Raw genomic sequence first — 13284 nt, forward strand, 5'->3', positions numbered from 1 at the left:
TTACTTTCAGGTGTACAGCAAAGCAATTCAATTATGCATATACATGTATCTATTCTTTTTCAAATTCTTTTCCCATTTAGGTTATTACAGAGTATTGAGCAGAGTTCCCTGTGCTTTGTTTTACTTTTTGGAGCTGTTTTCTGTTGAACATGCTCACTGAAATGGATGTATTCGCCTCCTTTGTTCCTTTTAAATATATAGAAAATGAGGATGTTTACGGAAATATAATAGTGTAGGGTATTTTTCATTTGTCTTCATTAGGAGAAATACTTTCACCTGGTAGTGTAGGGTGTAGTTTTAAACTGTTTCTAATTCTCAGAAATACACTTTCGGTAAAGCTATATCCAAAGAAATGTATGTATATGCCTCATACTGTATTATCTTGGCTACACTGTAGTGCACCCTTGGAGGAAAACACATGGATGGAATCCTCAGGGAGTTGATGGTTCAGTTTATTTACACAAATACCAAAGGCTGCTCATTTGGAATTACCTCAATAAGGATTTAGTTGACTAATGATTAAGTTGTTATATATAGAGTCTAGATGTGTATTGTATTTGAATTAGAATTAGGCTTATTTTCAATAAACATTCAAGAGGTGGCCAGAAAATTTCATTCCTTTGAAAGAATCCTGCTATGTATATGTATATGTGACAGAAATTGAGAATTGTATAGGGATTGGAGACACAAATGAAATTTAGATCTAATTCACTTTAAATTTTAATATCACTTTAAATTTAGCTGTCTATAATTATATATGAAACTGTATACATAACTATGTCTATATTTAATGTTTTCCAAGGTGATTGATATTTTACTACAATGTATGTTCAAAATTTTAATTATATAATCAGTTTTCATAATCTCTAACATTGTCTCCTGCATTCAACTAGAACATGAATATAAAGAACCACAGATAATTATGACATTATAGACATAGAAAGGAATTTAAAGATAGATTATTCCAACTCAATCATATTATTAATGTGAAATCATCTCCAGAGAATTTAGATGATTTGATCACACTCACAGAGCCACGTAATACTTACCTTGAGACAGAAGGCCAAAGATATCTGATACGAGCATAAAATTTAATTAGATAGAATAAAAAATTAAAGTAACCATTTAAACCTCTGTCAGAATTAGGCATTCACATTTTAAAAACATTTACTTGAAACCCAACTTTATATTTCTCTATTCACAGTTAACTGATAATTAACTTATTGTACTTTCTCTTATTGCCTTGATTCTCAGTGAAGGTCCTAGAGCTAAATCAGTGAGATGTATAAAAGCTATAATCACAGCAGAAAGATATTTTTCTTTTTCTTTTTGTTTTTTAAACTTTAAATGTAGCACAAGCAAAATAATTTTAAAGTTTCAACTTATTTATAAGACATATATATATATGTTTTGACAAAGTCATCTTTCAAAGTTGCGATACTAACACCTTTCTAATGCTTGGCACCGTTATACTTAAGAATTATTATTTTCTGTGAAGATAAATGTGAGTTAACATTTGAGAACAAATTTAGAGAATCAAGAAAGATGATGTAGATAACCTAGGCCAACTCCTGTGTGTGGTATGTAAGAAACTGAGGATGAGGAGGGAAAAACAGTGATTGTTTATTCTCTGGAATTAGAATTCTTTATAAGAAATGTGTACCAACAGAAATATCAAAGATCTTATTTTCTACTCTCCTTGTATTCTTATCATTGTCAGAATTTTTTAAAAAGTTTATAGACTTGAGTAGAGAGTCTAAATGCTTACCCTCTAGATCTTCCTTTTCAAAACACCTCTAGTTTTACCTCAGATGATCAAGATATCCTTAATGCATTGGGATTTAGAGACCTGTCTGTTTTAATCTGGCTTTTGTGCAGTTATTTTAAAAGACACCATTAGTTTCCAGTTAAGTTCTGTTTCTAACTTAGACATTCCATTACCTTGAGAGTCCATTATGGGAAAAGCTCTTGCAATCTCAGTCAACAAATATATGATCATGAAATTGAAACCAGACATAAGAGCATTATATAACTTTTACCAGTAAAATATTCAAATACATAGTCCCTTAATGCATAGTTCACAAATTTTAGTGGGATATTCCTGACACATTCCAAAATGTTGTCAAGCTCCAGAGAAAAAAGGATATCATAATTTACTGAATAAAATTTAATAAAACTACTCTAGAAAATACTTTAAGATCATATTCAGTAACAATTCATATACTTGGGAAGGGAGAAGTATATAGATATTATATATTTATCAAATATAGTTTGCTGTTAATAAGAGTAGTTTGATAATAAGGATCACCTTTTTTTATTATTATTATTATTATTATTTTTTTTGCGATACGCGGACCTCTCACTGTTGTGGCCTCTCCGGTCGCGGAGCACAGGCTCCTGACGCGCAGGCTCAGCGGCCATAGCTCACGGGCCCAGCCGCTCCGCGGCATGTGGGATCTTCCCGGACTGGGGCACGAACCCATGTCCCCTGCATCAGCAGGCGGACTCTCAACCACTGCGCCACCAGGGAAGCCCAGGATCACCTTATTAGTGATTATAATTATTTGAAACCATGTGAAAAGTTCAAGTAGTGTTTGCTTCCAATAATTTTTATACTAGTTAAATTGTAAAAATTAAAAGCATGTTTTTATTTAAAGAAATTGTGTTATTTGGTCACGTAAGTTATTTGGGAAAAATTAAGTACTCTGCAGTTAAAATGGGTTTTTGTGTCTAAAAATTTCATGGTTCAGTGCACTACAAATAGATATATAGTAATTTAGTTCACATGTATTTCAGTTATTTATTTTAGCCAATGGTTACTGCTCATTCACCATTTTAAAATATGTTTGCATCCTAAAATCAAAACTAGCCTTTTGTATGTTACATAAATACAGGAGGGGAAAGAGGGCAGGGAAACATGGGTCATATTTGCTGTAGGTTAAATCTATAAAGTACTATTATAGCTTGGTTTTATTATTTCCTGGAGAATATTACTATTTTTTTGCATATTTTCTTAGTTTAGGTACCAGAAGTTCAGTAAGAGCTATTCTTATTCTTCCCAAAGGCTCAGCCACAGGAAGACAAAGATTTCATCTAATTTCTTAGTGACGCTATAGTCCAAAGTAATAGCATTAACAAAAGTGTCTTGAGGCAATGCTGGTTTCACAGCACAGTTGTTGGTAATGCTTTTAAAAACATTTATCTGTGTTTTATTTGCCTTTAAACCAAGTTTTACAGCTGTAACAACTGGATTTCTTGGTTCCTAACAGTTGTCAATCTCTCAAACAGTGGAGAAAAAAATGATATGGAACGTCATTTAAAACTTTTATTTTTGTATAGAAATGATAATATTCTTGTCTTTTGTGTTTTTAATATTTATTTAAATTTAAATAATATACCAAAAGGATTGCATTTATTGGTTATCTTTAGGATTATTTATTTTTGTTTTCATTTAAATCGCAATTATAACCAGGTTGGACCCAGTGAAAAGCACTGACCGATCTTTAGGTGCTGCTCTTTGCCATGTAGTAAAAGTTGTATTCTTGTTCTTGAAAACTCAGTTTTGATGCAATTAAGTTTATCTCACACAATTATAAAGTCTAAGAATCGGAATGCTAAGAAATATATGGTAGTCCTTACACCTAAAGTTTCCACCTTGAATTTTTGGAAGCTTATCTCTGTAAAGGAAACCAATTTTTAATCACAGATGCATTTTTTTAATTTGTTTTTTTAATTATTGTTTTTCTTTGCAAGCCAAGAATGATATATCTTGATGAGGACTTTAACTTGTAAATTTAGAATATATTGCTGTTTCTAAGACTTATGAAAATTCACTGTTTAACTCAGTTTCAAACCCAACTTTCTAAAATGGTGTTGCAAGTAGTATTTTTTTGTTTCGTATTAGCTCTATTTGAGAGTCTGCTAAATGTTTAGAAAAAATATTTTACGGGTCTGTTCTTCTATATTCAACATTACCAGTTAGTAAATTTAGAACTTTATTTTATGCCTGGCACAAATTGATAGCACAGTTCTTCAACACAACTTATATTTAATAAGTAACTCGAGCTTGGGTAATTGCATTGAATTTTAAGGAAAATTAATTTGAACCTTGAGCCTCATGCTTTCGATTACAGAACATGTCTCTCTACGTCATCTGCTAAGTAGTACATAGTCAGCATATGGCTGTTTGTTTCCTATGTAAGCTGTTTTCTCCTGAGGAAGAGAAATTCCCTTCAGACTAGGCAGACATCTGCTGACTGTCTTAGCAGCAAAACACAGAACTATCTTTCCAGAAAAAAATAATTTTGTACAATTAATCAGAGATTAATCTTCCCAGATTTTATTAACCGGGGTGCTTTTTAATAGTAATTACTTTGAGGGAAAATGTTTATATTTTAAAGTAATATTTTCCCACTACTTTCAATACACTATGATCTTTCATTGTTATTAAACAATTCTCCTTATAAAGTGATTTAGAATTTGAATTATCTGATTTTCCTCCTTTGGATAAAATGAGAAAGTGTACTGACGTGTATGCTAAAGAGCCAGGTGTTGGCATAGTAGAATGTATTTCTAAAATCTGGAGCATTGAAGGTGAAAGGATGACTCCTGGCAGTAAAATGGTACCGATGAGCAGGTGAAAATAGAATATGCCATTATATTATAAAATATCGATCGATTGATTGATTGATTGTACACACAATCAAGTTGACCTTTATATGTGTGCACACACATATATTGTTCCTTGAAAGACTTTTATCTTTGAAATTGAGCTAGCTCTGTATTGCATCTTTGAAAATATTTGTTTCCTCTAATCTGCTTTATCTTTTAAAAAAACTTTGCCATTTTCCATGATTTGATGAGATTCTAAAACATTTATATATATATTATTTTGTTTTCAGTATTCAAATGAAGAATGTTAAAGATTCATTTAGTTTAATGATTTTAAAATATCTTTCTTCTTTGTTGCACACTTATATCCTAAAATGCAATGACTTTTTGTTGCAAAATTGATTCATGAGTAAATGAAATAATGCATATAAAGTGTGTAGCACAGTGACTGGCACATAATTATAAATCATAAATCTAATTGTCGGTGCTGTTGGTTTCACTGCTTTCTTCTCTTTCCCTGTATTGTGGCCAGACACTAGGATTATTTATACAAAGGGGATCTGGATGCTTTTTATTTCAGAAATGGACTGACTTCATTTTGAATTTGAAGATATGTGTGTTAATATAGTAAAATTTAAATTAAATGTTTCAGTAAGTAAATTTTCTTAAATTAATTTCTGGTTAAGTACAGAGCATGTTAAGTATATTAAATTCCATCTTGAGTTGAAATTCCTGGTATGAGAAATTTACCCTTATCTTTAGATTCTCGTTGTTAATGTAAGGCATGCAAATAGTATTGACTTAAATCATTTTTGTCTTAGGGTCAAATGAAAAATTTCATTTTTGTAACTTTTACAGTTGGTATAACATTAAAATTTTCGTTTTGAATTCACATGTTTTTTCACTTAAGCAAAGAAGCAATATTGCTAAGTTCTGTGACATGATTATATTTACTAAAGACTTGAGTTTTTACCACCAGTTAGAATATAGTCTTTTGTTGTTGACAGTCTTTTTTTTTTTTTTTTTTGTGGTACGTGGGCCTCTCACTGTTGTGGCCTCTCCCGTTGCGGAGCACAGGCTCCGGACACACAGGCTTAGCGGCCATGGCTCACGGGCCCAGCCGCTCCGCGGCATGTGGGATCTTCCCGGACCGGGGCACGAACCCATGTCCCCTGCATCGGCAGGCGGACTCTCAACCATGTGCCACCAGGGAAGCCCTGTTGCCAATCTTAGTTCAGGCTGCTTTAACAAGAATACCACGTACTGGGTGGCTTACATAACAAACTTTTATTTCTCATAGTTCTAGAGGCTTGGAAGTCAGAGGCCAGGGTACCAGCATGGTCAGGTTCTGGTGAGAGTTCTCTTCCTGGTTTCCTCACATGGTGAAGAGAAAGCTCTGGTCTCTATCCCTGTATAAAGACTCTAATTCCATCACAGGGGCTGCACCCCAGTGAACTCATTCCACCCTAATGACCTCCAAATACCATCACATTGGGGATAAAGATTTCAACATACAAATTTTTTTGGGGGGTGGCACAAACATTCCACCTATAGCTGTCTTTAAATAACAATTATTTGGAGATTTTTAAGTTAGATTTGTAGTTATTTTATCATCTTAAGTAACTGAGAAATAAAAATCAGAAAACCAGGGGGAAAAATCATGTAATCTCCGTGGTCCATCAGATCACTTGCTGCATCCAAATATTGGGTTTAAATTGTGTCATAAATTGAGGATAGAAACATTATGTCTTCAAGTAAATATAGTGTGAATTCTGTATTTGTTGAGAAAAGTAAGAGCAGTATCCTTTCTATACTACATTAAGAGAGGAGACAATTCTCATTTTCTTTGAAATAACATAAAAATTCTTTCTTCTTTTTTTTTTTTGGTTTTATCTGTCCAAAGAGTATTTAGTATGAAATATAAAAGCAGAAACCCATATTCCATAACCCATGTGAGAGATGACAGTGACGATGGGCATAAAGAGAAAGTTTAAGTTTCAATGGGTATTTTAGTAGAAAAGGACGAAGTCGGCTGACCTTTTGAACGTGGGTGTTAAAGGAGGTGGCTGTGTCAGAGAATGTACTACTTACTCATAAATAACCAACAGGTGACATTCTATCTTAAAACTACTCTTAGTTAAACCAATTATGGGCTGTAGATATGTGTGCAGTTGATTTCTTAGGCAAACTTTTATTGTTTTTTCTTTGGCTCACACAACTGTCATTTATTAATCTTTAGCAAATTTGTAGAAAGATCTTAGAGTGGGAAATGTCATACATTTTCATTCCTTTGCTCCCAAACTCAGTCTAAGGAATATGATTAGTAAGCTTATGGAGATCATTTTAAAATAACTTATTGTATGTTATTTCTAAACACATGCATTATAGAACATACTTGCTCTTTTAAAATATATGTTCTTGTAATCTCATTTGCCCAGAGTTAACCACTGTTGAAAGTTGGGTGGATATCCTTCTAGATATCCTAACATCATTATATGTTCTCTAGGGAAAACTATTTACTATTCAATTAATATTCAGTCTTTTCTTGGTTGGTTAAAAAAAAGAGAAGGCATTGGCTATGTTGGAACACATAGCTATGTCATAAAGACTAAATGGAAGAGTTTAGCTCTCTAGATTGGATGTTACAAAACAGGTTCCATCTGCTGGATATTACTACATACACCGTCCTGGACCAGATTCAATCCAGTAATCTTGGGGTTAAAGGTTATGTATTCCATTAGCAGTCTCATGAGCCACTCCTTTTATTTTCTCAAAAAGTAGATGGTGTCCATACATGCTGAAAAGTACTAAATGATTATTCCAACACTATTTGATGCTTAGATATAAAGTCCCTTGAGGCTTCCAGGAAATCAATTCAGTATTTAGTTATTTATGGGAAATTCTTGGCAGTGTCTCCTCATATCAACAATATTGCCTTTAAAAACTAATAACCATGGTTATCTCTTAAATCTTATCATCATATCACCCTTCCTTTTAATCCTCCTAATTTACTTGTGATTTAAATGCTAGACATCTTTCCCACATACAGAGACTAACTTGAGAATCATTTGTATTTATTTAAAAAGTTTTGCTTCAATGACAAGTTTAATAAAACATACCTAAACATTCTTAGTATAATTAATTTTAATTAATACAATATAAATTAACTTAAACCTTCCATTGATTATCAATTCAAGCTTTTTTGTCAGATTAGAATAAAGCCCCATTGAATGTTTTGAAGGCATAAAAGTTCTTTTCTTAGTTACACAATGTGGGCATTAAAAATGTTGTTTTTAAAAAGTCAGGCATTAAATAAAAATATGAAGAATAACGAAATATAGTTTATCCAAAAAATTGATATTTTTCCCTAAGTAGCTCTTTCCAGGCCTTTTGCTTAGTTTTAGCTATTCAGTGGTGAACAAAAAAGAAAATGGTTTCTGCCTTCATAGAGATTATAAAATAGTGGGAAGAGGGGGTTGTGATGACAGAAAATAAGTAACTAACCATACAAATAACTTTATCCTTAAAATTGTGCCAAGTGCCAGGAAGGATTGGGGTTAAGCTGAGAGCAGAAATACCCGTGGATATTACCAAGACACAAAGTAAAAGAAAAGGTGTTTCAGGCAAAAAGAATAGTACATGTAAAAGGCCATGAGAAATGATAGACTTGGGCATATTTGAGAAAATGAAAGATAGCTAGTATGGCATATGAGTAAGGGGAACAGCTAGAGAGATGGGTGGGGGCCAGGTCATGCAGGATCCTGTAACCGGGTTAGTGATGTTGGACTGTATGTTCAGTGCAATGAGAACCACAGCAAGTTTTCAGGCAATGATGGAGGTGACATGATCTGATTTATAGTCTAAAATGTCACTCGTGATACTTGCGTACTGAACGTTGGGAGAATGAATTACAGAATGATTGGGGGAGTCCAGTTAGGAAGCTATTGCAGTATTACAGGCAGGAGATGGTGCTAGTTGGAAATAGGTGTAGTAATGGAGATGAAGAGAAAAGTGAAGATTAGATTTGGAGATTGAAGACTTGGTTTAACTTTGGAGGGTGAGTCAGTAGAAGCTGAGATTTTGCAAGAGATGCAATCATTGCTGATGGTGAAGTCAAGGTCAAGTCTACGACCATGAAAGTGGAATTGAGAATTTGGATTAGGTGATGTTAGCTTTGAATGGCTGACAGTAGTTCAGTATGCTGCAGCCCATCACAGCCCCAAGAAATGGCACTTTCCTCTGTTTCCGCAGCCTGGAATGTACTTCTCTTCCTGTTCCACCGGTCACTCTCTTTGTTTTTGTTTGTTTTTGCGGTACGCGGGCCTCTCACTGCCGTGACCTCTCCCGTTGCGGAGCACAGCCTCCGGACGCGCAGGCCCAGCGGCCATGGCTTACGCGCCTAGCCGCTCCGCGGCATGTGGGATCTTCCCGGACCGGGGCACGAACCCGTGTCCTCTGCATCGGCAGGCGGACTCTCAACCACTGCGCCACCAGGGAAGCCCCCGGTCACTCTCTTATAATTGTCTCAAGAGTCACCTCCTCTGGAGCCATCTGTGACTCAAGTGCCTAGCACCATTCCTGGCCCTGTAAGTGATGAGACCTAACATGTAAATTGGAAGTGTTTTATTCCATGTCTGAGGAGCATCATAAGGTATGAGAATGCCACTTGAAGGAGCTATCTCATTTCGACACAACCTGTTTGTAAAGGCAAGCAGGTCACGTGATCTCAAACACATTTGAAGGCACGGCTCTTAGAATGCAGTCTCGGTACTATTTCCCTGTGAGTTTTTCTTTCTTTCAAGATTTTGGAATATTTAATTGGCCCTTTTGCGCGATAACATTACTCAGGAAATTTAGTTGACTTCCACTAGTACAGAAAGTCAAATGAGTTCTTTTTAGGCTCTGATAAGTGTAGGACAGGCTCTCTCAGTGTACTGACCCCTTCTGAGTAGCATCAACCTGTGTTTATGAGTGTAATGACTGATAGAAAACAAAGGCGTTTAAACTTCCTGACTGATAAGGAAACAATTAGTATTGATGGTACCTGAACGGATTTTCTGAAGTTCCCTTGAGAAACTTTACATGTGCAAAACAGGACCTAACCATCTTTACTTTCTCTTTTTCTTTCTGGATAGGGGGGAAAAAATACACAAAATAAGTATTCTGTAAAGTAGAATTATTTGCATTCCTGTACTTTGCCGGTAATCTGTATATTATATGTAAAGCTGTTATCATAGTCCAATAGATTTATATTTAATGAAGCAAATTTGATGAGAAATCAAAGGAAAATTATAACATAGTAATATTTTACATTTCTCATTACAATCTTAGGCTTTCGTCTGTGGTTGATGAAATATATTTTTAGAAAAGCTTAATTAAAATAAGATGTAAAAAAAATAAAATAAAATAAGATGTAAAGACCAGTGGAAATCTAGGTGCTGCAGCAACTAGGCATGATATGGATAAGAAAGAGAAGAAGATAAGAAAGAGAAGAAACGTGTGGGGAGGCAAACTCAGATGTGGGAAGGATTGGGTTTACTACAGGCAGCAGCTGGAGGCTTCTACTCAAAATATGCTCCATGGACCAGCAGCATTGGCATCCTCTGGTAGCAAGTGAGAGATGCTGAATGTTGGGCCCCCCTCCTGACCACCTGAGTCAGACCCTGTATTTAAACAATATCTTAAGGTGGTTCATATGATTCACATGCAAATTCAAGTTTGAGAAGCCTAGTATACATTGTGGTGAACTGGAGTTCATAGACCCCTGCTCATGTCCCAGAGCCCCAAACACCTTTTGGGAATGCAAGGCCAATGTGGTTGATTTTTAAAAAGAGAAGCAGGTGAAGTATGATTTTAGGGGAACTATCCTGGGTTTCTAAACCAGTAAGAGTGGAGGCACAGAGTGGGGAGGGATATGTAAGAGACTGGTAGAGACAGCATTCAGGGGCAGAAATGGAGGGAGAGAAACACACAGAAAGAAAAGCAAAAGAGGGATACAGCGGGAAACATATCCAGAGTAACAGAGAAAGAGATTCAAGGAGAAGGGGGCGGAGAAAGAGAAAGAGACAGGGAAGGGAAGAGAGAGAGCATGCGCACTGGGGGGTGGCGGTGCAGCAGGTACTGGTATGGTAGGGGTAAGCTTGGGAGAGCACAAAAATACATTTGCCTAGATGAATAAGGAAAAAGATTGCTTCCTACATATGAATATGTACAGCGTGGAGTATTAATCAGAGAAGGGGATACTCAAACCTCTATTAATATCCATACCATCATTCATCAGGAAAAGTAATATGTGAAATGGATCTTAGATATTCTTAAGTAAATTCATGGAAGGCTATATTTGTTTAGCATAATCCAAAAGAGAAATGCTAGGTTTTTTAGTTTACTTTACATTTCCTAGAATGAAAACTGTGAAATAAAACAAAACTAGGTTTTATTAATAAGAATGGAAGTGTGCTGGAAGGATCATTTGGAAATCATTTAATCTGTCCTTCTGACTTTTAGTTTAAATTACCTGAAGATCATTTGTTGTATTAAAAGAGGTTCGGAACAAAAGATTATTCAGCTTCCATCATCAGTATCCCTTATATACATCAGCATATGTTAACACAAAGTTATTACTTTAATTTACTTAAATTCTGTGCCGCAGCATGACTTTCTTTCATTTTACATGGTAAGTGATAACAGAAAAGCCGTTTCTAAATTATAGCAGCTCTTATGTTTGAAGATCGTTATTAAGTGCGACCTAAATTTTAATAAAGTACATCTGATGTTTAGTTTAGGTTTCTGAGTATAATGAAACAGTTTCTAATCGCAGTCTCTTAGTATCCAAAGTGGAAATTGTAGCTTTTGTAACATTTTAAGTTATGTCGTATTTAACCAGAGGTTTAAATTGACGTTTTAATAGCGCTTATGACATTTTACACTTGTCAAGAGAAATAAAAATTTATGACCAAGGTATTTAGTATGCCTGAATGGGGACATTTTTAATCTTATCCAGTGAATGCTGAAGTAAAACTTAGAGTAAACCCAGAAAGTTTAGAAGAAAGTGGGAAAGGACATCCCTCACAAGGGATTTATATTCTGTCTCAATCTTTCCTTCTTCATCACCCTGTATCTCTTTACCAAATAATACTGTACTTTATCTAGACTGAGTCATATTAAGTTACCCTTTTATTAGATTCTTATATCGGTCAGACACTAGAAAGTGGATTAGGAGTCTGTGTTTGTAGAAGGACACTGGGAACATTTTGATCATACAGTTCAGCACTTGTCATCGTCACCCAAGTGACTTCCCTTAGTTCTAAAATAGAAGTGTAGGGACTTCCCTTCTGGCACAGTGGTTAAGAATCTGCCTGCCAATGCAGGGGACACGGGTTTGAGCCCTGGTCCGGCAAGATCCCACATGCCACAGAGCAACTAAGCCTGGGTGCCGCAACTACTGAGCCTGCTCTCTAGAGCCCATGAGACGCAACTACTGAAGCCCTTGCGCCACAACTACTGAAGCCCGTGCGCCTAGAGCCCGTGCTCCGCAACAAGAGAAGCCACAACAATGAGAAGCCCATGCACCACAATGAAAAGTAGCCCCTACTCACTGCTCCTAGAAAAAGCCTGCACGCAGCAACAAAGACCCAATGCAGCCATAAATAAATAAATTTATATATATATATAAAAAGAAGTCTAGGGCAGGTTGCAACCTTGTTGAATCTTGCTTGAGGGATTTCTTGGAAAATATGATTATAACATATTTACCTTTGGGACTACTTCAGGAAAGAAAGCAGCAATGAACCAAAATTCCACAGGAACGGAGACAATGTTTTATGGCCAATGTTTTATGGCCAGACAATGTTTTATGGCCAGTGGAGACAATGTTTTAGGTCCTGCTGATAATTACCTTTTCCTCCACTTCTCTCATCTTTTGTCAAAATCACCAAAACCTAAAACTTGAATAATAACCTCAGAATTATGTGGTTAGACTCCCCAGTATTTGTGGGCAATAAAGTCAATTCCTTACCACTTTTCTTTTTTTTCCTTCTTTTTAAGAAGTAATGACCACTTAGGTCTCTGTATGGTTTCCTGTGAAACAGGTTCTTTCTGGACTCTGTCAGTTATGATTCTTCAATCTCCTTCAAAATTTTGATCATCAACTTCAGGTGAATAACAATACCTATTCCAAGAGGAGTTTGTATTCTTTTAATATAAGGGGTTCTCTTAAGCCATTAACCCCATGGCTCTTATCCATAGACTGCATTATGGAAACTGTTCATAGATACGGTTAATTCTGTCAAGGTGAAATAAATTTTGTTCCCAACAAACTCAGTAAGTGTTCATTTAGCATTGCTTTCTGCCCTTGGTGAAGTTACTTAGCCTTTCTATACTTTAATAAGAAGTGGGGATATTATTCTATTTACCTTATAGAGCTTTGGAGAGGATTAAGTAAGTTAACACGCATAATGTGCTTAGATCTGTGCCTGGCCAACAGTAAGCATTATATGAATGGTAGCTGTGGTTCTACGTGCTATTTGTTGTACTAGGCACATTATTAGGCTTACCTTTTCCATTCCTGTGGTCCCAAAGAATGTATCTCTTTATTTCAAGAAGGGGGATGCTGAAAACAAAATACCATATATTGTTACATTTAGAAAAAGCTTTCTGTTCCCAGAGGTAGGCATC

At 35.5% G+C, this 13284-nt stretch overlaps 1 protein-coding gene across 9 annotated transcripts in view; it reads left to right on the plus strand.

The window, feature by feature from the left end:
• ROBO1 (roundabout guidance receptor 1) overlaps nucleotides 1-13284 on the plus strand; it is a 403232-nt gene that overhangs the window by 79705 nt on the left and 310243 nt on the right. The window lies entirely within an intron of this gene.

This window comes from Phocoena sinus, chromosome 4 (assembly GCF_008692025.1).
Source record: "Phocoena sinus isolate mPhoSin1 chromosome 4, mPhoSin1.pri, whole genome shotgun sequence".
Taxonomy (NCBI): Eukaryota; Metazoa; Chordata; class Mammalia; order Artiodactyla; family Phocoenidae; genus Phocoena; species Phocoena sinus.